Below are 27,918 nucleotides of genomic sequence, written 5' to 3'. Positions count from 1 at the left end.
GGTGGTGCGCATTGTATGGGTGTGTGTTACATTACATTCACTAGTAGGAGTGAGAAAAACATCACGGGGTGGTGTGAATCGCATGGTCTGAATTAGAATAGGCAGTGAGTGGCAATGTAGGATGGAGAAAAGCACCGCGGGCTGGTCAGAATGGGGAGGTCATGGAACATGCAGTGGCAATGTAGGATAGGTTTCTGAAAAACATCGCGGGGTGGTGCGCATTGTATGGGTGTGTGTTACATTACATTCACTAGTAGGAGTGAGAAAAACATCACGGGGTGGTGCGCATTGTATGGGTGTGTGTTACATTACATTCACTAGTAGGAGTGAAAAATACATCACGGGGTGGTGTGAATCGGAGGGTCTGAATTAGGATAGGCAGTGAGTGGCAATGTAGGATGGAGAAAAGCACCGCGGGGTGGTCAGAATGGGGAGGTCATGGAACATGCAGTGGCAATATAGGATAGGTTTCTGAAAAACATCGCGGGGTGGTGCGCATTGTATGGGTGTGTGTTACATTACATTCACTAGTAGGAGTGAGAAAAACATCACGGGGTGGTGCGCATTGTATGGGTGTGTGTTACATTACATTCACTAGTAGGAGTGAGAAAAACATCACGCGGTGGTGCGCATTGTATGGGTGGGTGTTACATTACATTCACTAGTAGGAGTGAGAAAAACATCACGGGGTGGTGTGAATCGGAGGGTCTGAATTAGGATAGGCAGTGAGTGGCAATGTAGGAGGGAGAAAAGCACCGCGGGGTGGTCAGCTTGGGGAGGTCAGGGAACATGCAGTGGCAATGTAGGATAGGTTTATGAAAAATATCTCGGGGTGGTGCGCATTGTATGGGTGTGTGTTACATAACATTCCGTAGTAGGAGTGAGAAAATTATCACGGGGTGGTGTGAATCGGAGGGTCTGATTTAGGATAGGCAGTAAGTGGCAATGTCGGATGGAGAAAAGCACCGCGGGGTGGTCAGAATGGGGAGGTCATGGAACATGCAGTGGCAATGTGGGATAGGTTTCTGAAAAACATCGCGGGGTGGTGCACATTGTATGGGTGTGTGTTACATAACATTCACTAGTAGGAGTGAGAAAAACATCACGCGGTGGTGCGCATTGTATGGGTGTGTGTTACATTACATTCACTAGTAGGAGTGAGAAAAACATCACGGGGTGGTGTGAATCGCATGGTCTGAATTAGAATAGGCAGTGAGTGGCAATGTAGGATGGAGAAAAGCACCGCGGGCTGGTCAGAATGGGGAGGTCATGGAACATGCAGTGGCAATGTGGGATAGGTTTCTGAAAAACATCGCGGGGTGGTGCGCATTGTATGGGTGTGTGTTACATTACATTCACTAGGAGGAATGAGAAAAATATCACGGGGTGGTGCGCACTGTATGGGTGTGTGTTATATTACATTCACTAGTAGGAGTGAGAAAAACATCACGGGGTGGTGTGAATCGGAGGGTCTGAATTAGGATAGGCAGTGAGTGGCAATGAAGGATGGAGAAAAGCACCGCGTGTCCGTCAGCATGGGGAGGTCAGGGAACATACAGTGGCAATGTAGGATTGATTTCTGAAAAACATCGCGGGGTGGTGCGCATTGTATGGATGTGTGTTACATTACATTCACTAGTAGGAGTGAGAAAAACATCACGGGGTGGTGCGCATTGTATGGGTGTGTGTTACATTACATTCCCTAGTAGGAGTGAGAAAAACATCACGGGGTGTTGCGCATTGTATGGGTGTGTGTTACATTACATTCCCTAGTAGGAGTGAGAAAAACATCACGGGGTGGTGCGCATTGTATGGGTGTGCGTTACATTACATTCACTAGTAGGAGTGAGAAAAACATCACGTGGTGGTGTGAATCAGAGGCTCTCAATTAGGATAGGCAGTGAATGTCAATGTAGGATGGAGAAAAGCACCGCGGGGTGATCAGAATGGGGAGGTCAGGGAACATGCAGTGGCAATGTGGGATAGGTTTCTGAAAAACATCGCGGGGTGGTGCGCATTGTATGGGTGTGTGTTACATTACATTCACTAGGAGGAATGAGAAAAACATCACGGGGTGGTGCGCATTGTATGGGTGTGTGTTACATTACATTCACTAGTAGGAGTGAGAAAAACATCACGCGGTGGTGCGCATTGTATGGGTGTGTGTTACATTACATTCACTAGTAGGAGTGAGAAAAACATCACGGGGTGGTGTGAATCGGAGGGTCTGAATTAGTATAGACAGTGTGTGGCAATGTAGGATGGAGAAAAGCACCGCGGTGTGGTCAGCATGGGGAGGTCAGGGAACATGCAGTGGCAATGTAGGATAAGTTTCTGAAAAATATCGCGGGGTGGTGCGCATTGTATGGGTCTGTGTTACATTACATTCACTAGTAGGAGTGAGAAAAACATCACGGGGTGCTGTGATTCGGAGGGTCTGAATTAGGATAGGCACTGAGTGGCAATGTAGGATGGAGAAAAGCACCGCGGGGTGGTCAGCATGGGGAGGTCAGGGAACATGAAGTGGCAATAAACGATAGTTTTCTGAAAAACATCACCGTGGTGGTGCGCATTGTATGAGTGTTTTTTACATTACATTCACTAGTAGGAGTGAGAAAAACGTCACGGGGTGGTGTGAATCGGAGGGTCTGAATTAGGACAGGCAGTGAGTGGCAATGTAGGATGGAGAAAAGCACCGCAGGGTGGTCAGCATGGGTAGGTCAGGGAACATGCATTGGCAATGTAGGATAGGTTTCTGAAAAACATCGCGGGGTGGTGCGCATTGTATGGGTGTGTGTTACATTACATTCACTATTAGGAGTGAGAAAAACATCACGGGGTGGTGTGAATCGCAGGGTCTGAATTAGGATAGGCATTGAGTGGCAATGTAGGATGGAGAAAAGCACCGCGGAGTGGTCAGCATGGGGAGGTCAGGGAACATGCAATGGCAATGTAGGATAGGTTTCTGAAAAACATCGCGGGGTGGTGCGCATTGTATGGTTGTGTGTTACATTACATTCACTAGTAGGAGTGAGAAAAACATCACGGGGTGGTGCGCATTGTATGGGTGTGTGTTACATTACATTCACTAGTAGGAGTGAGAAAAACATCACGGGGTGGTGTGAATCGCAGGGTCTGAATTAGGATAGGCAGTGAGTGGCAATGTAGGATGGAGAAAAGCACCGCGGGCTGGTCAGAATGTGGAGGTAATGGAAAATGCACTGGCAATGTAGGATAGGTTTCTGAAATACATCGCGGGGTGGTGCGCATTGTATGGGTGTGTGTTACATTACATTCACTAGTAGGAGTGAGAAAAACATCTCGGGGTGGTGCGCATTGTATGGGTGTGTGTTACATTACATTCACTAGTAGGAGTGAGAAAAACGTCACGGGATGGTGTGAATCGGAGGGTCTGAATTAGGACAGGCAGTGAGTGGCAATGTAGGATGGAGAAAAGCACCGCGGGGTGGTCAGCATGGGTAAGTCAGGGAACATGCAGTGGCAATGTAGGATAGGTTTCTGAAAAACATCGCGGGGTAGTGCGCATTGTATGGGTGTGTGTTACATTACATTCACTAGTAGGAGTGAGAAAAACATCACGGGGTGGCGTGAATCGGAGGGTCTGAATTAGGATAGGCAGTGAGTGGCAATGTAGGATGGAGAAAAGCACCGCGGGGTGGTCAGCATGGGGAGGTCAGGGAACATGCAGTGGCAATGTAGGATAGGTTTCTGAAAAACATCGCGGGGTGGTGCACATTGTATGGGTGTGTGTTACGTAACATTCACTAGTAGAAGTGAGAAAAACATCACGCGGTCGTGCGCATTGTATGGGTGTGTGTTACATTACATTCACTAGTAGGAGTGAGAAAAACATCACGGGGTGGTGTGAATCGCATGGTCTGAATTAGGATAGGCAGTGAGTGGCAATGTAGGATGGAGAAAAGCACCGCGGGCTGGTCAGAATGGGGAGGTCATGGAACATGCAGTGGCAATGTAGGATAGGTTTGTGAAAAACATCGCAGGGTGGTGCGCATTGTATGGGTGTGTGTTACATTACATTCACTAGTAGGAGTGAGAAAAACATCACGGGGTGGTGCGCATTGTATGGGTGTGTGTTACATTACATTCACTAGTAGGAGTGAAAAATACATCACGGGGTGTTGTGAATCGGAGGGTCTGAATTAGGATAGGCAGTGAGTGGCAATGTAGGATGGAGAAAAGCACCGCGGGGTGGTCAGAATGGGGAGGTCATGGAACATACAGTGGCAATGTAGGATAGGTTTCTGAAAAACATCGCGGGGTGGTGCGCATTGTATGGGTGTGTGTTACATAACATTCACTAGTAGGAGTGAGAAAAACATCACGGGGTGGTGCGCATTGTATGGGTGTGTGTTACATTACATTCACTAGTAGGAGTGAGAAAAACATCACGCGGTGGTGCGCATTGTATGGGTGGGTGTTACATTACATTCACTAGTAGGAGTGAGAAAAACATCACGTGGTGGTGTGAATCGGAGGGTCTGAATTAGGATAGGCAGTGAGTGGCAATGTCGGATGGAGAAAAGCACCGCGGTGTGGTCAGCATGGGGACGTCAGGGAACATGCAGTGGCAATGTAGGATAGGTTTCTGAAAAACATCGCGGGGTGGTGCACATTGTATGGGTGTGTGTTACATAACATTCACTAGTAGGAGTGAGAAAAACATCACGGGGTGGTGTGAATCGGAGGGTCTGATTTAGGATAGGCAGTGAGTGGCAATGTCGGATGGAGAAAAGCACCACGGGGTGGTCACCATGGGGAGGTCTGGGAACATGCAGTGGCAATGTAGGATAGGTTTCTGAAAAACATCGCGGGGTGGTGCGCATTGTATGGGTGTGTGTTACATTACATTCACTAGTAGGAGTGAGAAAAATATCACGGGGTGGTGCGCATTGTATGGGTGTGTGTTACATTACATTCACTAGTAGGAGTGAGAAAAACATCACGGGGTGGTTCGCATTGTATTGCTGTGTGTTACATTACATTCACTAGTAAGAGTGAGAAAAACATTACGAGGTGCTGCGCATTGTATGGGTGTGTGTTACATTACATTCACTAGTAGGAGTGAGAAAAACATCACGTGGTGGTGTGAATCGGAGGGTCTGAATTAGGATAGGCAGTGAGTGGTAATGTAGGATGGAGAAAAGCACCGCGGGGTGGTCAGCATGGGGAGGTCAGGGAACATGAAGTGGCAATAAACGATAGCTTTCTGAAAAACATCACTGGGTGGTGCGCATTGTATGGGTGTGTGTTACATTACATTCACTAGTAGGAGTGAGAAAAACGTCATGGGGTGGTGTGAATCGGAGGGTCTGAATTAGGACAGGCAGTGAGTGGCAATGTAGGATGGAGAAAAGCACCGCGGGCTGGTCAGCATTGGGTGGTCAGGGAACATGCAGTGGCAATGTAGGATAGGTTTCTGAAAAACATCGCGGGGTGGTGCGCATTGTATGGGTGTGTGTTACATTACATTCACTAGTAGGAGTGAGAAAAACATCATGGGGTGGTGCGCATTGTATGGGTGTGTGTTACATTACATTCACTAGTAGGAGTGAGAAAAACATCAAGGGGTGGTGTGATTCGGAGGGTGTGAATTAGGATAGGCAGTGAGTGGCAATGTCGGATGGAGAAAAGCACCGCGGTGTGGTCAGCATGGGGAGGTCAGGGAACATGCAGTGGCAATGTAGGATAGGGTTCCTGAAAAACATCGCGGGGTGGTGCGCATTGTATGGGTGTGTGTTACATTATATTCACTAGTAGGAGTGAGAAAAACATCACGGGGTGGTGCGCATTGTATGGGTGTGTGTTACATTACATTCACTAGTAGGAGTGAGAAAAACATCACTGGGTGGTGTGAATCGGAGGGTCTGAATTAGGATAGGCAGTGAGCGGCTATGTAGGATGGAGAAAAGCACCACGGGGTGGTCAGCATGGGGACGTCAAGGAACGTGCAGTGGCAATGTAGGATAGGTTTCTGAAAAACATTGCGGGGTGGTGCACATTGTATGGGTGTGTGTTACATAACATTCACTATTAGGAGTGAGAAAATTATCACGGGGTGGTGTGAATCGGAGGGTCTGATTTAGGATAGGCAGTGAGTGGCAATGTCGGATGGAGAAAAGCACCGCGGGGTGGTCAGCTTGGGGAGGTCAGGGAACATGCAGTGGCAATGTAGGATAGGTTTATGAAAAATATCGCGGGGTGGTGCGCATTGTATGGGTGTGTGTTACATTACATTCACTAGTAGGAGTGAGAAAAACATCACAGGGTTGTGTGAATCGGAGGGTCTGAATTAGGATAGGCAGTGAGTGGCAATGAAGCATGGAGAAAAGCACCGCGGGGTGGTCAGCATGGGGACGTCAGGGAACATGCAGTGGCAATGTAGGATAGGTTTCTGAAAAACATCGCGGGGTGGTGCACACTGTATGGGTGTGTGTTACCTAACATTCACTAGTAGGAGTGAGAAAAACATCACGGGGTGGTGTGAATCGGAGGGTCTGATTTAGGATAGGCAGTGAGTGGCAATGTCGGATGGAGAAAAGCACCACGGGGTGGTCACCATGGGGAGGTCTGGGAACATGCAGTGGCAATGTAGGATAGGTTTGTGAAAAACATCGCGGGGTGGTGCGCATTGTATGGGTGTGTGTTACATTACATTCACTGGTAGGAGTGAGAAAAATATCACGGGGTGGTGCGCATTGTATGGGTGTGTGTTACATTACATTCACTAGTAGGAGTGAGAAAAACATCACAAGGTGGTTCGCATTGTATTGGTATGTGTTACATTACATTCACTAGTAGGAGTGAGAAAAACATTACTAGGTGCTGAGCATTGTATGGGTGTGTGTTACATTACATTCACTAGTAGGAGTGAGAAAAACATCACGGGGTGGTGTGAATCGGAGGGTCTGAATTAGGATAGGCAGTGAGTGGCTATGTAGGATGGAGAAAAGCACCGCGGGGTGGTCAGCATGGGGACGTCAAGGAACATGCTGTGGCAATGTAGGATAGGTTTCTGAAAAACATCGCGGGGTGGTGCACATTGTATGGGTGTGTGTTACATAACATTCACTAGTAGGAGTGAGAAAATTATCACGGGGTGGTGTGAAACGGAGGGTCTGATTTAGGATAGGCAGTGAGTGGCAATGTCGGATGGAGAAAAGCACCGCGGGTGGTCAGCATGGGGAGGTCTGGGAACAAGCAGTGGCAATGTAGGATAGGTTTCTGAAAAACATCGCGGGGTGGTGCACATTGTATGGGTGTGTGTTACATAACATTCACTAGTAGGAGTGAGAAAAACATCACGCGGTGGTGCACATTGTATGGGTGTGTGTTACATTACATTCACTAGTAGGAGTGAGAAAAACATCACGGGGTGGTGTGAATCGCATGGTCTGAATTAGGATAGGCAGTGAGTGGCAATGTAGGATGGAGAAAAGCACCGCGGGCTGGTCAGAATGGGGAGGTCATGGAACATGCAGTGGCAATGTAGGATAGGTTTCTGAAAAACATCGCGGGGTGGTGCGCATTGTATGGGTGTGTGTTACATTACATTCACTAGTAGGAGTGAGAAAAACATCACGGGGTGTTGCGCATTGTATGGGTGTGTGTTACATTACATTCACTAGTAGGAGTGAAAAATACATCACGGGGTGTTGTGAATCGGAGGGTCTGAATTAGGATAGGCAGTGAGTGGCAATGTAGGATGGAGAAAAGCACCGCGGTGTGGTCAGAATGGGGAGGTCATGGAACATGCAGTGGCAACGTAGGATAGGTTTCTGAAAAACATCGCGGGGTGGTGCGCATTGTATGGGTGTGTGTTACATTACATTCACTAGTAGGAGTGAGAAAAACATCACGGGGTGGTGCGCATTGTATGGGTGTGTGTTACATTACATTCACTAGTAGGAGTGAGAAAAACATCACGCGGTGGTGCGCATTGTATGGGTGTGTGTTACATTACATTCACTAGTAGGATTGAGAAAAACATCACGGGGTGGTGTGAATCGGAGGGTCTGAATTAGAAGAGGCAGTGAGTGGCAATGTAGGATGGAGAAAAGCACCGCCGGGTGGTCAGCATGGGGATGTCAGGGAACATGCATTGGAAATGTAGGATAGGTTTCTGAAAAATATCGCGGGGTGGTGCGCATTGTATTGGTGTGTGTTACATTACATTCACTAGTAGGAGTGAGAAAAACATCACGGGGTGGTGTAATTCGGAGGGTCTGAATTAGGATAGGCACTGAGTGGCAATGTAGGATGGAGAAAAGCACCGCGGGGTGTTCAGCATGGGGAGGTCAGTGAACATGCAGTGGCAATGTAGGATAAGTTTCTGAAAAACATCGCGGGGTGGTGCGCATTGTATGGGTGTGTTTTACATTACATTCACTAGTAGGAGTGAGAAAAACATCACGGGTTGGTGTGAATTGGAGGGTCTGAATTAGAAGAGGCACTGCGTGGCAATGTAGGATGGAGAAAAGCACCGCCAGGTGGTCAGCATGGGGAGGTCAGGGAACATGCAGTGGCAATTTAGGATAGGTTTCTGAAAAACATCGCGGGGTGGTGCGCATTGTATGGGTGTGTGTTACATTACATTAACTAGAAGGAGTGAGAAAAACATCACGGGGTGGTGCGCATTGTATGGGTGTGTGTTACATTACATTCACTAGTTGGAGTGAGAAAAACATCACGGGGTGGTGTGAATCGGAGGGTCTGAATTAGGATAGGCAGTGAGTGGCTATGTGGGATGGAGAAAAGCACCGCGGGGTGGTCAGCATGGGGACGTCAATGAACATGCAGTGGCAATGTAGGATAGGTTTCTGAAAAACATCGCGGGGTGGTGCACATTGTATGGGTGTGTGTTACATAACATTCACTAGTAGGAGTGAGAAAATTATCACGGGGTGGTGTGAATCGGAGGGTCTGATTTAGGATAGGCAGTGAGTGCCAATGTCGGATGGAGAAAAGCACCGCGGGGTGGTCAGCATGGGGAGGTCAGGGAACATGCAGTGGCAATGTAGGATAGGTTTCTGAAAAACATCGCGGGGTGGTGCACATTGTATGGGTGTGTGTTACATAACATTCACTAGTAGGAGTGAGAAAAACATCACGCGTTGGTGCGCTTTGTATGGGTGTGTGTTACATTACATTCACTAGTAGGAGTGAGAAAAACATCACGGGGTGGTGTGAATCGCATGGTCTGAATTAGGATAAGCAGTGAGTGGCAATGTAGGATGGAGAAAAGCACCGCGGGGTGGTCAGAATGGGGAGGTCATGGAACATGCAGTGGCAATGTAGGATAGGTTTCTGAAAAACATCGCGGGGTGGTGCGCATTGTATGGGTGTGTGTTACATTACATTCACTAGTAGGAGTGAGAAAAACATCACGGGGTGGTGCGCATTGTATGGGTGTGTGTTACATTACATTCACTAGTAGGAGTGAGAAAAACATCACGCGGTGGTGCGCATTGTATGGGTGGGTGTTACATTACATTCACTAGTAAGAGTGAGAAAAACATCACAGGGTTGTGTGAATCGGAGTGTCTGAATTAGGATAGGCAGTGAGTGGCAATGAAGCATGGAGAAAAGCACCACGGGGTGGTCAGCATGGGGAGGTCAGTGAACATGCTGTGGCAATGTAGGATAGGTTTCTGAAAAACAACGCGGGGTGGTGAACATTGTATGGGTGTGTGTTACATAACATTCACTAGTAGGAGTGAGAAAATTATCACGGGTGGTGTGAATCGGAGGGTCTGATTTAGGATAGGCATTGAGTGTGAATGTCGGATGAAGAAAAGCACCGCGGGGTGGTCAGCATGGGGAGGTCAGGGAACATGCTTTGGCAATGTAGGATAGGTTTATGAAAAACATCGCGGGGTGGTGCGCATTGTATGGTTGTGTGTTACATTACATTCACTAGTAGGAGTGAGAAAAACATCACGGGGTGGTGCACATTGTATGGGTGTCTGTTACATTACATTCACTAGTAGGAGTGAGAAAATTATCACGGGGTTGTGTGAATCGGAGGGTCTGAATTAGGATAGGCAGTGAGTGGCAATGAAGCATGGAGAAAAGCACCGCGGGGTGGTCAGCATGGGGACGTCAGGGAACATACAGTGGCAATGTAGGATAGGTTTCTGAAAAACATCGTGGGGTGGTGCACATTGTATGGGTGTGTGTTACATAACATTCACTAGTAGGAGTGACAAAAACATCACGCGGTGGTGCGCATTGTATGGGTGTGTGTTACATTACATTCACTAGTAGGAGTGAGAAAAACATCACGGGGTGGTGCGCATTGTATGGGTGTGTGTTACATTACATTCACTAGTAGGAGTGAGAAAAACATCACGGGGTGGTGTGAATCGGAGGGTCTGAATTAGGATAGGCAGTGAGTGGCTATGTAGGATGGAGAAAAGCACCGCGGGGTGGTCAGCATGGGGACGTCAAGGAACATGCCGTGGCAATGTAGGATAGGTTTCTGAAAAACATCGCGGGGTGGTGCACATTGTATGGGTGTGTGTTACATAACATTCACTAGTAGGAGTGAGAAAATTATCACGGGGTGGTGTGAATCGGAGGGTCTGATTTAGGATAGGCAGTGAGTGGCAATGTCGGATGGAGAAAAGCACCGCGGGGTGGTCAGCATGGGGAGGTCAGGGAACATGCAGTGGCAATGTAGGATAGGTTTCTGAAAAACATCGCGGGGTGGTGCACATTGTATGGGTGTGTGTTACATAACATTCACTAGTAGGAGTGAGAAAAACATCACGGGCTGGTGTGAATCGGAGGGTCTGATTTAGGATAGGCAGTGAGTGGCAATGTCGGATGGAGAAAAGCACCGCGGGGTGTTCGGCGTGGGGAGGTCAGGGAACATGCTGTGGCAATGTAGGATAGGATTCTGAAAAACATCGCGGGGTGGTGCACATTGTATGGGTGTGTGTTACATAACATTCACTAGTAGGAGTGAGAAAATAATCACGGGGTGGTGTGAATCGGAGGGTCTGATTTAGGATAGGCAGTGAGTGGCAATGTCGGATGAGGAAAAGCACCGCGGGGTGGTCAGCATGGGGAGGTCAGGGAACATGCATTGGCAATGTAGGATAGGTTTCTGAAAAACATCGCGGGGTGCTGCGCATTGTATGGTTGTGTGTTACATTACATTCACTAGTAGGAGTGAGAAAAACATCACGGGGTGGTGCGCATTGTATGGGTGTCTGTTACATTACATTCACTAGTAGGAGTGAGAAAATTATCACGGGGTTTTGTGAATCGGAGGGTCTGAATTAGGATAGGCAGTGAGTGGCAATGTAGGATGGAGAAAAGCACCGCGGGGTGGTCAGAATGGGGAGGTCATGGAACATGCAGTGGCAATGTAGGATAGGTTTCTGAAAAACATCGCGGGGTGATGCGCATTGTATGGGTGTGTGTTACATTACATTCACTAGTAGGAGTGAGAAAAACATCACGGGGTGTTGCGCATTGTATGGGTGTGTGTTACATTACATTCACTAGTAGGAGTGAAAAATACATCACGGGGTGTTGTGAATCGGAGGGTCTGAATTAGGATAGGCAGTGAGTGGCAATGTAGGATGGAGAAAAGCACCGCGGGGTGGTCAGAATGGGGAGGTCATGGAACATGCAGTGGCAACGTAGGATAGGTTTCTGAAAAACATCGCGGGGTGGTGCGCATTGTATGGGTGTGTGTTACATTACATTCACTAGTAGGAGTGAGAAAAACATCACGGGGTGGTGCGCATTGTATGGGTGTGTGTTACATTACATTCACTAGTAGGAGTGAGAAAAACATCACGCGGTGGGGCGCATTGTATGGGTGTGTGTTACATTACATTCACTAGTAGGAGTGAGAAAAACATCACGGGGTGGTGTGAATCTGAGTGTCTGAATTAGGATAGGCAGTGAGTGGCAATGTAGGATGGAGAAAAGCACCGTGGGGTGGTCAGCATGGGGAGGTCAGGGAACATGCAGTGGCAATGTAGGATAAGTTTCTGAAAAACATCGCGGGGTGGTGCGCATTGTATGGGTGTGTGTTACATTACATTCACTAGTAGGAGTGAGAAAAACATCACGGGTTGGTGTGAATTGGAGGGTCTGAATTAGAAGAGGCACTGCGTGGCAATGTAGGATGGAGAAAAGCACCGCCAGGTGGTCAGCATGGGGAGGTCAGGGAACATGCAGTGGCAATTTAGGATAGGTTTCTGAAAAACATCGCGGGGTGGTGCGCATTGTATCGGTGTGTGTTACATTACATTCACTAGTTGGAGTGAGAAAAACATCACGGGGTGGTGTGAATCGGAGGGTCTGAATTAGGATAGGCAGTGAGTTGCTATGTGTGATGGAGAAAAGCACTGCGGGGTGGTCAGCATGGGGACGTCAAGGAACATGCAGTGGCAATGTAGGATAGGTTTCTGAAAAACATCGCGGGGTGGTGCACATTGTATGGGTGTGTGTTACATAACATTCACTAGTAGGAGTGAGAAAAACATCACGCGGTGGTGCGCTTTGTATGGGTGTGTGTTACATTACATTCACTAGTAGGAGTGAGAAAAACATCACGGGGTGGTGTGAATCGCATGGTCTGAATTAGGATAGGCAGTGAGTGGCAATGTAGGATGGAGAAAAGCACCGCGGGGTGGTCAGAATGGGGAGGTCATGGAACATGCAGTGGCAATGTAGGATAGGTTTCTGAAGAACATCGCGGGGTGGTGCGCATTGTATGGGTGTGTGTTACATTACATTCACTAGTAGGAGTGAGAAAAACATCACGGGGTGGTGCGCATTGTATGGGTGTGTGTTACATTACATTCACTAGTAGGAGTGAGAAAAACATCACGCGGTGGTGCGCATTGTATGGGTGGGTGTTACATTACATTCACTAGTAAGAGTGAGAAAAACATCACAGGGTTGTGTGAATCGGAGTGTCTGAATTAGGATAGGCAGTGAGTGGCAATGAAGCATGGAGAAAAGCACCGCGGGGTGGTCAGCATGGGGAGGTCAGTGAACATGCTGTGGCAATGAAGGATAGGTTTCTGAAAAACAACGCGGGGTGGTGAACATTGTATGGGTGTGTGTTACATAACATTCACTAGTAGGAGTGAGAAAATTATCACGGCTGGTGTGAATCGGAGGGTCTGATTTAGGATAGGCATTGAGTGGCAATGTCGGATGAATAAAAGCACCGCGGGGTGGTCAGCATGGGGAGGTCAGGGAACATGCATTGGCAATGTAGGATAGGTTTATGAAAAACATCGCGGGGTGGTGCGCATTGTATGGTTGTGTGTTACATTACATTCACTAGTAGGAGTGAGAAAAACATCACGGGGTGGTGCGCATTGTATGGGTGTCTGTTACATTACATTCACTAGTAGGAGTGAGAAAATTATCACGGGGTTGTGTGAATCGGAGGGTCTGAATTAGGATAGGCAGTGAGTGGCAATGAAGCATGGAGAAAAGCACCGCGGGGTGGTCAGCATGGGGACGTCAGGGAACATACAGTGGCAATGTAGGATAGGTTTCTGAAAAACATCGCGGGGTGGTGCACATTGTATGGGTGTGTGTTACATAACATTCACTAGTAGGAGTGACAAAAACATCACGCGGTGGTGCGCATTGTATGGGTGTGTGTTACATTACATTCACTAGTAGGAGTGAGAAAAACATCACGGGGTGGTGAGCATTGTATGGGTGTGTGTTACATTACATTCACTAGTAGGAGTGAGAAAAACATCAAGGGGTGGTGTGAATCGGAGGGTCTGAATTAGGATAGGCAGTGAGTGGCTATGTAGGATGGAGAAAAGCACCGCGGGGTGGTCAGCATGGGGACGTCAAGGAACATGCCGTGGCAATGTAGGATAGGTTTCTGAAAAACATCGCGGGGTGGTGCACATTGTATGAGTGTGTGTTACATAACATTCACTAGTAGGAGTGAGAAAATTATCACGGGGTGGTGTGAATCGGAGGGTCTGATTTAGGATAGGCAGTGAGTGGAAATGTCGGATGGAGAAAAGCACCGCAGGGTGGTCAGCATGGGGAGGTCAGGGAACATGCAGTGGCAATGTAGGATAGGTTTCTGAAAAACATCGCGGGGTGGTGCACATTGTATGGGTGTGTGTTACATAACATTCACTAGTAGGAGTGAGAAAAACATCACGCGGTGGTGCGCATTGTATGGGTGTGTGTTACATTACATTCACTAGTAGGAGTGAGAAAAACATCACGGGGTGGTGTGAATCGCATGGTCTGAATTAGGATAGGCAGTGAGTGGCAATGTAGGATGGAGAAAAGCACCGCGGGGTGGTCAGAATGGGGAGGTCATGGAACATGCAGTGGCAATGTAGGGTAGGTTTCTGAAAAACATCGCGGGGTGGTGCGCATTGTATGGGTGTGTGTTACATTACATTCACTAGTAGGAGTGAGAAAAACATCACGGGGTGGTGCGCATTGTATGGGTGTGTGTTACATTACATTCACTAGTAGGAGTGAAAAATACATCACGGTGTGTTGTGAATCGGAGGGTCTGAATTAGGATAGGCAGTGAGGGGCAATGTAGGATGGAGAAAAGCACCGCGGGGTGGTCAGAATGGGGAGGTCATGGAACATGCAGTGGCAATGTAGGGTAGGTTTCTGAAAAACATCGCGGGGTGGTGCGCATTGTATGGGTGTGTGTTACATTACATTCACTAGTAGGAGTGAGAAAAACATCACGGGGTGGTGCGCATTGTATGGGTGTGGGTTACATTACATTCACTAGTAGGAGTGAGAAAAACATCACGCGGTGGTGCGCATTGTATGGGTGGGTGTTACATTACATTCACTAGTATGAGTGAGAAAAACATCACGGGGTGGTGTGAATCGGAGGGTCTGAATTAGGATAGGCAGTGAGTGGCAATGTAGGATGGAGAAAAGCACCGCGGGGTGGTCAGCATGGGGAGGTCAGGGAACATGCAGTGGCAATGTAGGATAGGTTTATGAAAAATATCGCGGGGTGGTGCGCATTGTATGGGTGTGTGTTACATTACATTCACTAGTAGGATTGAGAAAAACATCACAGGGTTGTGTGAATCGGAGGGTCAGAATTAGGATAGGCAGTGAGTGGCAATGAAGCATGGAGAAAAGCACCGCGGGGTGGTCAGCATGGGGAGGTCAGGGAACATGCAGTGGCAATGTAGGATAGGTTTCTGAAAAACATCGCGGGGTGGTGCACATTGTATGGGTGTGTGTTACATAACATTCACTAGTAGGAGTGAGAAAAACATCACGGGCTGGTGTGAATCGGAGGGTCTGATTTAGGATAGGCAGTGAGTGGCAATGTCGCATGGAGAAAAGCACCGCGGGGTGTTCGGCGTGGGGAGGTCAGGGAACATGCTGTGGCAATGTAGGATAGGTTTCTGAAAAACATCGCGGGGTGGTGCACATTGTATGGGTGTGTGTTACATAACATTTACTAGTAGGAGTGAGAAAATAATCACGGGGTGGTGTGAATCAGAGGGTCTGATTTAGGATAGGCAGTGAGTGGCAATGTCGGATGAGGAAAAGCACCGCGGGGTGGTCAGCATGGGGAGGTCAGGGAACATGCATTGGCAATGTAGGATAGGTTTCTGAAAAACATTGCGGGGTGCTGCGCATTGTATGGTTGTGTGTTACATTACATTCACTAGTAGGAGTGAGAAAAACATCATGGGGTGGTGCGCATTGTATGGGTGTCTGTTACATTACATTCACTAGTAGGAGTGAGAAAATTATCACGGGGTTTTGTGAATCGGAGGGTCTGAATTAGGATACGCAGTGAGTGGCAATGTAGGATGGAGAAAAGCACCGCGGGGTGGTCAGAATGGGGAGGTCATGGAACATGCAGTGGCAATGTAGGATAGGTTTCTGAAAAACATCGCGGGGTGATGCGCATTGTATGGGTGTGTGTTACATTACATTCACTAGTAGGAGTGAGAAAAACATCACGGGGTGGTGCGAATTGTATGGGTGTGTGTTACATTACATTCCCTAGTAGGAGTGAGAAAAACATCACGCGGTGGTGCGCATTGTATGGGTGTGTGTTCCATTACATTCACTAGTAGGACTGAGAAAAACATCACGGGGTGGTTTGAATCGGAGGGTCTGAATTAGGATAGGCAGTGAGTGGCAATGTAGGATGGAGAAAAGCACCGCGGGGTGGTCAGCATGGGGAGGTCAGGGAACATGCAGTGGCAATGTAGGATTGGTTTCTGAAAAACATCGCAGGGTGGTGCGCCTTGTATGGGTGTGTGTTACATTACATTCACTAGTAGGAGTGAGAAAAATATCACGGGGTGGTGCGCATTGTATGGGTGTGTGTAACATTACATTCACTAGTAGGAGTGAGAAAAACATCACGGGGTGGTGTGAATCACAGGGCCTGAATTAGGATAGGCAGTGAGTGGCAATGTAGGATGGAGAAAAGCACCGCGGGGTGGTCAGCATGGGGAGGTCAGGGAACATGCAGTGGCAATGTAGGATAAGTTTCTGAAAAACATCGCGGGGTGGTGCGCATTGTATGGGTGTGTGTTACATAACATTCACTAGTAGGAGTGAGAAAAACATCACGGGGTGGTGCGCATTGTATGGGTGTGTGTTACATTACATTCAATAGTAGGAGTGAGAAAAACATCACGCGGTGGGGCGCATTGTATGGGTGTGTGTTACATTACATTCACTAGTAGGAGTGAGAAAAACATCACGGGGTGGTGTGAATCGGAGTGTCTGAATTAGGATAGGCAGTGAGTTGCAATGTAGGATGTAGAAAAGCACCGCGGGGTGGTCAGCATGGGGATGTCAGGGAACATGCAGTGGCAATGTAGGATAGGTTTCTGAAAAATATCGCGGGGTGGTGCGCATTGTATTGGTGTGTGATACGTTACATTCACTAGTAGGAGTGAGAAAAACATCACGGGGTGGTGTGAATCGGAGGGTCTGAATTAGGATAGGCAGTGAGTGGCAATGTAGGATGGAGAAAAGCACCGCGGGGTGGTCAGCATGGGGAGGTCGGGGAACATGCAGTGGCAATGAACGATAGTTTTCTGAAAAACATCATGGGGTGGTGCGCATTGTATGGGTGTGTGTTACATTACATTCACTAGTAGGAGTGAGAAAAACATCACGGGGTGGTGTGAATCGGAGGGTCTGAATTAGGATAGGCAGTGAGTGGCAATGTAGGATGGAGAAAAGCAACGCGGGGTGGTCAGCATGGGGAGGTCAGGGAACATGCAGTGGCAATGTAGGATATGTTTCTGAAAAACATCGCGGGGTGGTGCGCATTGTATGGGTGTGTGTCACATTACATTCACTAGTAGGAGTGAGAAAATCATCACGGGGTGGTGTGAATCGGAGGGTCGGAATTAGGATAGGCAGTGAGTGGCAATGTCGGATGGAGAAAAGCACCGCGGGGTGGTCAGCATGGGGAGGTCAGGGAACATGCAGTGGCAATGTACGATAGGTTTCTGAAAAACATCGCGGGGTGGTGCACATTGTATGGGTGTGTGTTACATAACATTCACTATTAGGAGTGAGAAAAACATCACGCGGTGGTGCGCATTGTATGGGTGTGTGTTACATTACATTCACTAGGAGGAGTGAGAAAAACATCACGGGGTGGTGTGAATCGCATGGTCTGAATTAGGATAGGCAGCGAGTGGCAATGTAGGATGGAGAAAAGCACCGCGGGCTGGTCAGAATGGGGAGGTCATGGAACATGCAGTGGCAATGTACGATAGGTTTCTGAAAAACATCGCGGGGTGGTGCGCATTGTATGGGTGTGTGTTACATTACATTCACTAGTAGGAGTGAGAAAAACATCACGGGGTGGTGCGCATTGTATTGGTGTGTGATACGTTACATTCACTAGTAGGAGTGAGAAAAACATCACGGGGTGGTGTGAATCGGAGGGTCTGAATTAGGATAGGCAGTGAGTGGCAATGTAGGATGGAGAAAAGCACCGCGGGGTGGTCAGCATGGGGAGGTCGGGGAACATGCAGTGGCAATGAACGATAGTTTTCTGAAAAACATCATGGGGTTCTGCGCATTGTATGGGTGTGTGTTACATTACATTCACTAGTAGGAGTGAGAAAAACATCACGGGGTGGTGTGAATCGGAGGGTCTGAATTAGGATAGGCAGTGAGTGGCAATGTAGGATGGAGAAAAGCACCGCGGGGTGGTCAGCATGGGGAGGTCGGGGAACATGCAGTGGCAATGAACGATAGTTTTCTGAAAAACATCATGGGGTTCTGCGCATTGTATGGGTGTGTGTTACATTACATTCACTAGTAGGAGTGAGAAAAACATCACGGGGTGGTGTGAATCGGAGGGTCTGAATTAGGATAGGCAGTGAGTGGCAATGTAGGATGGAGAAAAGCAACGCGGGGTGGTCAGCATGGGGAGGTCAGGGAACATGCAGTGGCAATGTAGGATATGTTTCTGAAAAACATCGCGGGGTGGTGCGCATTGTATGGGTGTGTGTCACATTACATTCACTAGTAGGAGTGAGAAAATCATCACTGGGTGGTGTGAATCGGAGGGTCGGAATTAGGATAGGCAGTGAGTGGCAATGTCGGATGGAGAAAAGCACCGTGGGGTGGTCAGCATGGGGAGGTCATGGAACATGCAGTGGCAATGTAGGATAGGTTTCTGAAAAACATCGCGGGGTGATGTGCATTGTATGGGTGTGTGTTACATTACATTCACTAGTAGGAGTGAGAAAAACATCACGGGGTGGTGCGAATTGTATGGGTGTGTGTTACATTACATTCCCTAGTAGGAGTGAGAAAAACATCACGCGGTGGTGCGCATTGTATGGGTGTGTGTTCCATTACATTCACTAGTAGGACTGAGAAAAACATCACGGGGTGGTTTGAATCGGAGGGTCTGAACTAGGATAGGCAGTGAGTGGCAATGTAGGATGGAGAAAAGCACCGCGGGGTGGTCAGCATGGGGAGGTCAGGGAACATGCAGTGGCAATGTAGGATTGGTTTCTGAAAAACATCGCAGGGTGGTGCGCCTTGTATGGGTGTGTGTTACATTACATTCACTAGTAGGAGTGAGAAAAATATCACGGGGTGGTGCGCATTGTATGGGTGTGTGTAACATTACATTCACTAGTAGGAGTGAGAAAAACATCACGGGGTGGTGTGAATCACAGGGCCTGAATTAGGATAGGCAGTGAGTGGCAATGTAGGATGGAGAAAAGCACCGCGGGGTGGTCAGCATGGGGAGGTCAGGGAACATGCAGTGGCAATGTAGGATAAGTTTCTGAAAAACATCGCGGGGTGGTGCGCATTGTATGGGTGTGTGTTACATAACATTCACTAGTAGGAGTGAGAAAAACATCACGGGGTGGTGCGCATTGTATGGGTGTGTGTTACATTACATTCAATAGTAGGAGTGAGAAAAACATCACGCGGTGGGGCGCATTGTATGGGTGTGTGTTACATTACATTCAATAGTAGGAGTGAGAAAAACATCACGGGGTGGTGCGCATTGTATGGGTGTGTGTTACATAACATTCACTAGTAGGAGTGAGAAAAACATCACGGGGTGGTGCGCATTGTATGGGTGTGTGTTACATTACATTCAATAGTAGGAGTGAGAAAAACATCACGCGGTGGGGCGCATTGTATGGGTGTGTGTTACATTACATTCACTAGTAGGAGTGAGAAAATCATCACAGTGTTGTGTGAATCGGAGGGTCTGAATTAGGATAGGCAGTGAGTGGCAATGAAGCATGGAGAAAAGCACCGCGGGGTGGTCAGCATGGGGACGTCCGGGAACATGCAGTGGCAATGTAGGATAGGTTTCTGAAAAACATCGCGGGGTGGTGCACATTGTATGGGTGTGTGTCACATAACTTTCACTAGTAGGAGTGAGAAAAACATCACGGGGTGGTGTGAATCGGAGGGTCTGAATTAGGGTAGGCAGTGAGTGGCAATGTAGGATGGAGAAAAGCAACGCGGGGTGGTCAGCATGGGGAGGTCAGGGAACATGCAGTGGCAATGTAGGATATGTTTCTGAAAAACATCGCGGGGTGGTGCGCATTGTATGGGTGTGTGTCACATTACATTCACTAGTAGGAGTGAGAAAATCATCACGGGGTGGTGTGAATCGGAGGGTCGGAATTAGGATAGGCAGTGAGTGGCAATGTTGGATGGAGAAAAGCACCGCGGGGTGGTCAGCATGGGGAGGTCAGGGAACATGCAGTGGCAATGTACGATAGGTTTCTGAAAAACATCGCGGGGTGGTGCACATTGTATGGGTGTGTGTTACATAACATTCACTATTAGGAGTGAGAAAAACATCACGCGGTGGTGCGCATTGTATGGGTGTGTGTTACATTACATTCACTAGGAGGAGTGAGAAAAACATCACGGGGTGGTGTGAATCGCATGGTCTGAATTAGGATAGGCAGCGAGTGGCAATGTAGGATGGAGAAAAGCACCGCGGGCTGGTCAGAATGGGGAGGTCATGGAACATGCAGTGGCAATGTACGATAGGTTTCTGAAAAACATCGCGGGGTGGTGCGCATTGTATGGGTGTGTGTTACATTACATTCACTAGTAGGAGTGAGAAAAACATCACGGGGTGGTGCGCATTGTATTGGTGTGTGATACGTTACATTCACTAGTAGGAGTGAGAAAAACATCACGGGGTGGTGTGAATCGGAGGGTTTGAATTAGGATAGGCAGTGAGTGGCAATGTAGGATGGAGAAAAGCACCGCGGGGTGGTCAGCATGGGGAGGTCGGGGAACATGCAGTGGCAATGAACGATAGTTTTCTGAAAAACATCATGGGGTTCTGCGCATTGTATGGGTGTGTGTTACATTACATTCACTAGTAGGAGTGAGAAAAACATCACGGGGTGGTGTGAATCGGAGGGTCTGAATTAGGATAGGCAGTGAGTGGCAATGTAGGATGGAGAAAAGCACCGCGGGGTGGTCAGCATGGGGAGGTCGGGGAACATGCAGTGGCCATGAACGATAGTTTTCTGAAAAACATCATGGGGTTCTGCGCATTGTATGGGTGTGTGTTACATTACATTCACTAGTAGGAGTGAGAAAAACATCACGGGGTGGTGTGAATCGGAGGGTCTGAATTAGGATAGGCAGTGAGTGGCAATGTAGGATGGAGAAAAGCAACGCGGGGTGGTCAGCATGGGGAGGTCAGGGAACATGCAGTGGCAATGTAGGATATGTTTCTGAAAAACATCGCGGGGTGGTGCGCATTGTATGGGTGTGTGTCACATTACATTCACTAGTAGGAGTGAGAAAATCATCACTGGGTGGTGTGAATCGGAGGGTCGGAATTAGGATAGGCAGTGAGTGGCAATGTCGGATGGAGAAAAGCACCGTGGGGTGGTCAGCATGGGGAGGTCAGGGAACATGCAGTGGCAATGTACGATAGGTTTCTGAAAAACATCGCGGGGTGGTGCACATTGTATGGGTGTGTGTTACATAACATTCACTATTAGGAGTGAGAAAAATATCACGCGGTGGTGCGCATTGTATGGGTGTGTGTTACATTACATTCACTAGGAGGAGTGAGAAAAACATCACGGGCTGGTGTGAATCGCATGGTCTGAATTAGGATAGGCAGCGAGTGGCAATGTAGGATGGAGAAAAGCACCGCGGGCTGGTCAGAATGGGGAGGTCATGGAACATGCAGTGGCAATGTACGATAGGTTTCTGAAAAACATCGCGGGGTGGTGCGCATTGTATGGGTGTGTGTTACATTACATTCACTAGTAGGAGTGAGAAAAACATCACGGGGTGGTGCGCATTGTATGGGTGTGTGTTACATTACATTCACTAGTAGGAGTGACAAATACATCACGGGGTGTTGTGAATCGGAGGGTCTGAATTAGGATAGGCAGTGAGTGGCAATGTAGGATGGAGAAAAGCACCGCGCGGTGGTCAGAATGGGGAGGTCATGGAACATGCAGTGGCAATGTAGGATAGGTTTCTGAAAAACTTCGCGGGGTGGTGCGCATTGTATGGGTGTGTGTTACATTACATTCACTAGTAGGAGTGAGAAAAACATCACCGGGTGGTGCGCATTGTATGGGTGTGTGTTACATTACATTCACTAGTAGGAGTGAGAAAAACATCACGCGGTGGTGCGCATTGTATGGGTGGGTGTTACATTAACTAGTAGGAGTGAGAAAACTATCACAGGGTGGTGTGAATCGGAGGGTCTGAATTAGGATAGGCAGTGAGTGGTAAAGTAGGATGGAGAAAAGCACCGCGGGGTGGTCAGCATGGGGAGGTCAGGGAACATGCAGTGGCAATGTAGGATAGGTTTATGAACAATATCGCGGGGTGGTGCGCATTGTATGGGTGTGTGTTACATTACATTCACTAGTAGGAGTGAGAAAAACATCACAGGGTTGTGTGAATCCGAGGGTCTCAATTAGGATAGGCAGTGAATGGCAATGAAGCATGGAGAAAAGCACCGCGGGGTGGTCATCATGGGGACGTCAGGGAACATGCAGTGGCAATGTAGGATAGGTTTCTGAAAAACATCGCGGGGTGGTGCCCATTGTATGGGTGTGTGTTACATAACATTCACTAGTAGGAGTGAGAAAAACATCACGGGGTGGAGTGAATCGGAGGGTCTGATTTAGGATAGGCAGTGAATGGCAATGAAGCATGGAGAAAAGCACCGCGGGGTTGTCAGCATGGGGAGGTCAGGGAACATGCTGTGGCAATGTAGGATAGGTTTCGGAAAAACATTGCGGGGTGGTGCACATTGTATGGGTGTGTGTTACATAACATTCACTAGTAGGAGTGAGAAAATTATCACGGGGTGGTGTGAATCGGAGGGTCTGATTTAGGATAGGCAGTGAGTGGCAATGTCGGATGGAGAAAAGCACCGCAGGGTGGTCAGCATGGGGAGGTCAGGGAACATGCATTGGCAATGTAGGATAGGTTTCTGAAAAACATCGCGGGGTGGTGCGCATTGTATGGTTGTGTGTTACATTACATTCACTAGTAGGAGTGAGAAAAACATCACGGGGTGGTGCGCATTGTATGGGTGTGTGTTACATTACATTCACTAGTAGGAGTGAGAAAACTATCACAGGGTTGTGTGAATCGGAGGGTCTGAATTAGGATAGGCAGTGAGTGGCAATGAAGCATGGAGAAAAGCACAGTGCGGTGGTCAGCATGGGGACGTCAGGGAACATGCAGTGGCAATGTAGGATAGGTTTCTGAAAAACTTCGCGGGGTGGTGCGCATTGTATGGGTGTGTGTTACATTACATTCACTAGTAGGAGTGAGAAAATCATCACAGTGTTGTGTGAATCGGAGGGTCTGAATTAGGATAGGCAGTGAGTGGCAATGAAGCATGGAGAAAAGCACCGCGGGGTGGTCAGCATGGGGACGTCCGGGAACATGCAGTGGCAATGTAGGATAGGTTTCTGAAAAACATCGCGGGGTGGTGCACATTGTATGGGTGTGTGTCACATAACTTTCACTAGTAGGAGTGAGAAAAACATCACGGGGTGGTGTGAATCGGAGGGTCTGATTTAGGATAGGCAGTGAGTGGCAATGTCGGATGGAGAAAAGCACCACGGGGTGGTCACCATGGGTAGTTCTGGGAACATGCAGTGGCAATGTAGGATAGGTTTCTGAAAAACATCGCGGGGTGGTGCGCATTGTATGGGTGTGTGTTACATTACATTCACTAGTAAGAGTGAGAAAAACATTACGAGGTGCTGCGCATTGTATGGGTGTGTGTTACATTACTTTCACTAGTAGGAGTGAGAAAAACATCACGGGGTGTTGTGAATCGGAGGGTCTGAATTAGGATAGGCAGTGAGTGGCAATGAAGCATGGAGAAAAGCACAGTGCGGTGGTCAGCATGGGGACGTCAGGGAACATGCAGTGGCAATGTAGGATAGGTTTCTGAAAAACATCGCGGGGTGGTGCGCATTGTATAGGTGTGTGTTACATAACATTCACTAGTAGGAGTGAGAAAAACATCACGGGGTGGTACGCATTGTATGGGTGTGTGTTACATTACATTCACTAGTAGGAGTGAGAAAAACATCACGCGGTGGGGCGCATTGTATGGGTGTGTGTTACATTACATTCACTAGTAGGAGTGAGAAAACTATCACAGGGTTGTGTGAATCGGAGGGTCTGAATTAGGATAGGCAGTGAGTGGCAATGAAGCATGGAGAAAAGCACAGTGCGGTGGTCAGCATGGGGACGTCAGGGAACATGCAGTGGCAATGTAGGATAGGTTTCTGAAAAACATCGCGGGGTGGTGCGCATTGTATGGGTGTGTGTCACATTACATTCACTAGTAGGAGTGAGAAAATCATCACGGGGTGGTGTGAATCGGAGGGTCGGAATTAGGATAGGCAGTGAGTGGCAATGTAGGATGGAGAAAAGCACCTCGGGGTGGTCAGAATGGGGAGGTCATGGAACATGCAGTGGCAATGTAGGATATGTTTCTGAAAAACTTCTCGGGGTGGTGCGCATTGTATGGGTGTGTGTTACATTACATTCACTAGTAGGAGTGAGAAAAACATCACGGGGTGGTGCGCATTGTATGGGTGTGTGTTACATTACATTCACTAGTAGGAGTGAGAAAAACATCACGCGGTGGTGCGCATTGTATGGGTGGGTGTTACATTACATTAACTAGTAGGAGTGAGAAAAACATCACGGGGTGGTGTGAATCGGAGGGTCTGAATTAGGATAGGCAGTGAGTGGCAAAGTAGGATGGAGAAAAGCACCGCGGGGTGGTCAGCATGGGGAGGTCAGGGAACATGCAGTGGCAATGTAGGATAGGTTTATGAAAAATATCGCGGGGTGGTGCGCATTGTATGGGTGTGTGTTACATTACATTCACTAGTAGGAGTGAGAAATACATCACAGGGTTGTGTGAATCCGAGGGTCTGAATTAGGATAGGCAGTGAATGGCAATGAAGCATGGAGAAAAGCACCGCGGGGTGGTCAGCATGGGGACGTCAGGGAACATGCAGTGGCAATGTAGGATACGTTTCTGAAAAACATCGCGGGGTGGTGCCCATTGTATGGGTGTGTGTTACATAACATTCACTAGTAGGAGTGAGGAAAACATCACGCGGTGGTAAGCATTGTATGGGTGTGTGTTACATTACATTCACTAGTAGGAGTGAGAAAAACATCACGGGGTGGTGTGAATCGCAGGGTCAGAATTAGTATAGGCAGTGAGTGGCAATGTAGGATGGAGAAAAGCACCGCGGGCTGGTCAGAATGGGGAGGTCATGGAACATGCAGTGGCAATGTAGGATAGGTTTCTGAAAAACATCGCGGGGTGGTGCGCATTGTATGGGTGTGTGTTACATTACATTCACTAGTAGGAGTGAGAAAAACATCTCGCGGTGGTGCGCATTTTATGGGTGTGTGTTACGTTACATTCACTAGTAGGAGTGAGAAAAACATCACGGGGTGGTGTGAATCGGAGGGTCTGAATTAGGATAGGCAGTGAGTGGCAATGTAGGATGGAGAAAAGCACCGCGGGGTGGTCAGCATGGGGAGGTCAGGGAACATGCAGTGGCAATGTAGGATAGGTTTATGAAAAATATCGCGTGGTGGTGGGCATTGTATGGGTGTGTGTTACATTACATTCACTAGTAGGAGTGAGAAAAACATCACAGGGTTGTGTGAATCGGAGGGTCTGAATTAGTATAGGCAGTGAGTGGCAATGAAGCATGGAGAAAAGCACCGCGGGGTGGTCAGCATGGGGACGTCAGGGAACATGCAGTGGCAATGTAGGATAGGTTTCTGAAAAACATCGCGGGGTGGTGCACATTGTATGGGTGTGTGTTACATAACATTCACTAGTAGGAGTGAGAAAAACATCACGGGGTGGTGTGAATCGGAGGGTCTGATTTAGCATAGGCAGTGAGTGGCAATGTCGGATGGAGAAAAGCACCACGGGGTGGTCAGCATGGGGACGTCAGGGAACATGCAGTGGCAATGTAGGATAGGTTTCTGAAAAACATCGCGGGGTGGTGCGCATTGTATGTGTGGGTGTTATATTACATTCACTAGTAGGAGTGAGAAAAATATCACGGGGTGGTGCGCATTGTAGGTGTGTGTTACATTACATTCACTAGTAGGAGTGAGAAAAACATCACGGGGTGGTGTGAATCGCAGGGCCTGAATTAGGATAGGCAGTGAGTGGCAATGTAGGATGTAGAAAAGCACCGCGGTGTGGTCAGCATGGGGAGGACAGGGAACATGCAATGGCAATGTAGGATAGGTTTCTGAAAAACATCGCGGGGTGGTGCGCATTGTATGGGTGTGTGTTACATTACATTCGCTAGTAGGAGTGAGAAAAACATCACGGTGTGGTGTGAATCGGAGGGTCGGAATTAGGATAGGCAGTGAGTGGCAATGTAGGATGGAGAAAAGCACCGCGGGGTGGTCAGCATGGGGACGTCAGGGAACATGCAGTGGCAATGTAGGATAGGTTTCTGAAAAACATCGCGGGGTGGTGCGCATTGTATGGGTGTGTGTTACATTACATTCGCTAGTAGGAGTGAGAAAAACATCACGGGGTGGTGCGCATTGTATGTGTGTGTGTTACATTACATTCATTAGTAGGAGTGACAAAAACATCACGAGGTGGTGAGAATCGGAGGGTCTGAATTAGTATCGGCAGTGAGTGGCAATGTAGGATGGAGAAAAGCACCGCGGGGTGGTCAGCATGTGTAGGTCAGGGAACATGCAGTGGCAATGAACGATAGTTTTCTGAAAAACATCACGGGGTGGTGCGCATTGTATGGGTGTGTGTTACATTACATTCACTAGTCGGAGTGAGAAAAACATCACGTGGTGGTTCGCATTGTTTGGGTGTGTTACATTACATTCACTAGTAGGAGTGAGAAAAACATCACGGGGTGGAGTGAAACGTAGGGTCTGAATTAGGATAGGCAGTGAGTGGCAATGTAGAATGGAGAAAAGCACCGTGGGGTGGTCAGCATGGGGAGGTCAGGGAACATGCAGTGGCAATGAACGATAGTTTTCTGAAAAACATCACGGGGTGGTGCGCATTGTATGGGTGTGTGTTACATTACATTCACTAGTAGGAGTGAGAAAAACATCACGGGGTGGTGTGAATCGGAGGGTCTGAATTAGGATAGGCAGTGAGTGGCAATGTAGGATGGAGAAAAGCACTGCGGGGTGGTCAGCATGGGGAGGTCAGGGAACATGCAGTGGCAATGTAGGATAGGTTTCTGAAAAACTTCGTGGGGTGGTGCGCATTGTATGGGTGTGTGTCACATTACATTCACTAGTAGGAGTGAGAAAACCATCACGGGGTGGTGTGAATCGGAGGGTCGGAATTAGGATAGGCAGTAAGTGGCAATGTACGATGGAGAAAAGAACCGCGGGATGGTCAGCATGGGGAGGTCAGGGAACATGCAGTGGCAATGTAGGATAGGTTTCTGAAAAACTTCGCGGGGTGGTGCGCATTGTATGGGTGTGTGTTACATTACAGTCACTAGTAGGAGTGAGAAAATTATCACGGGGTTGTGTGAATCGGAGGGTCTGAATTAGGATAGGCAGTGAGTGGCAATGAAGCATGGAGAAAAGCACCGCGGGGTGGTCAGCATGGGCACGTCAGGGAACATACACTGGCAATGTAGGATAGGTTTCTGAAAAACATCGCGGGGTGGTGCACATTGTATGGGTGTGTGTTACATAACATTCACTAGTAGGAGTGACAAAAACATCACGCGGTGGTCCGCATTGTATGGGTGTGTGTTACATTACATTCACTAGTAGGAGTGAGAAAAATATCACGGGGTGGTGCGCATTGTATGGGTGTGTGTTACATTACATTCA

This window comes from Cavia porcellus, unplaced genomic scaffold, assembly GCF_034190915.1.
Source record: "Cavia porcellus strain 051 isolate PalLab524CR breed Dunkin Hartley unplaced genomic scaffold, mCavPor4.1 scaffold_2, whole genome shotgun sequence".
Classification (NCBI taxonomy): domain Eukaryota; kingdom Metazoa; phylum Chordata; class Mammalia; order Rodentia; family Caviidae; genus Cavia; species Cavia porcellus.
This window is presented reverse-complemented; position numbering follows the sequence as displayed.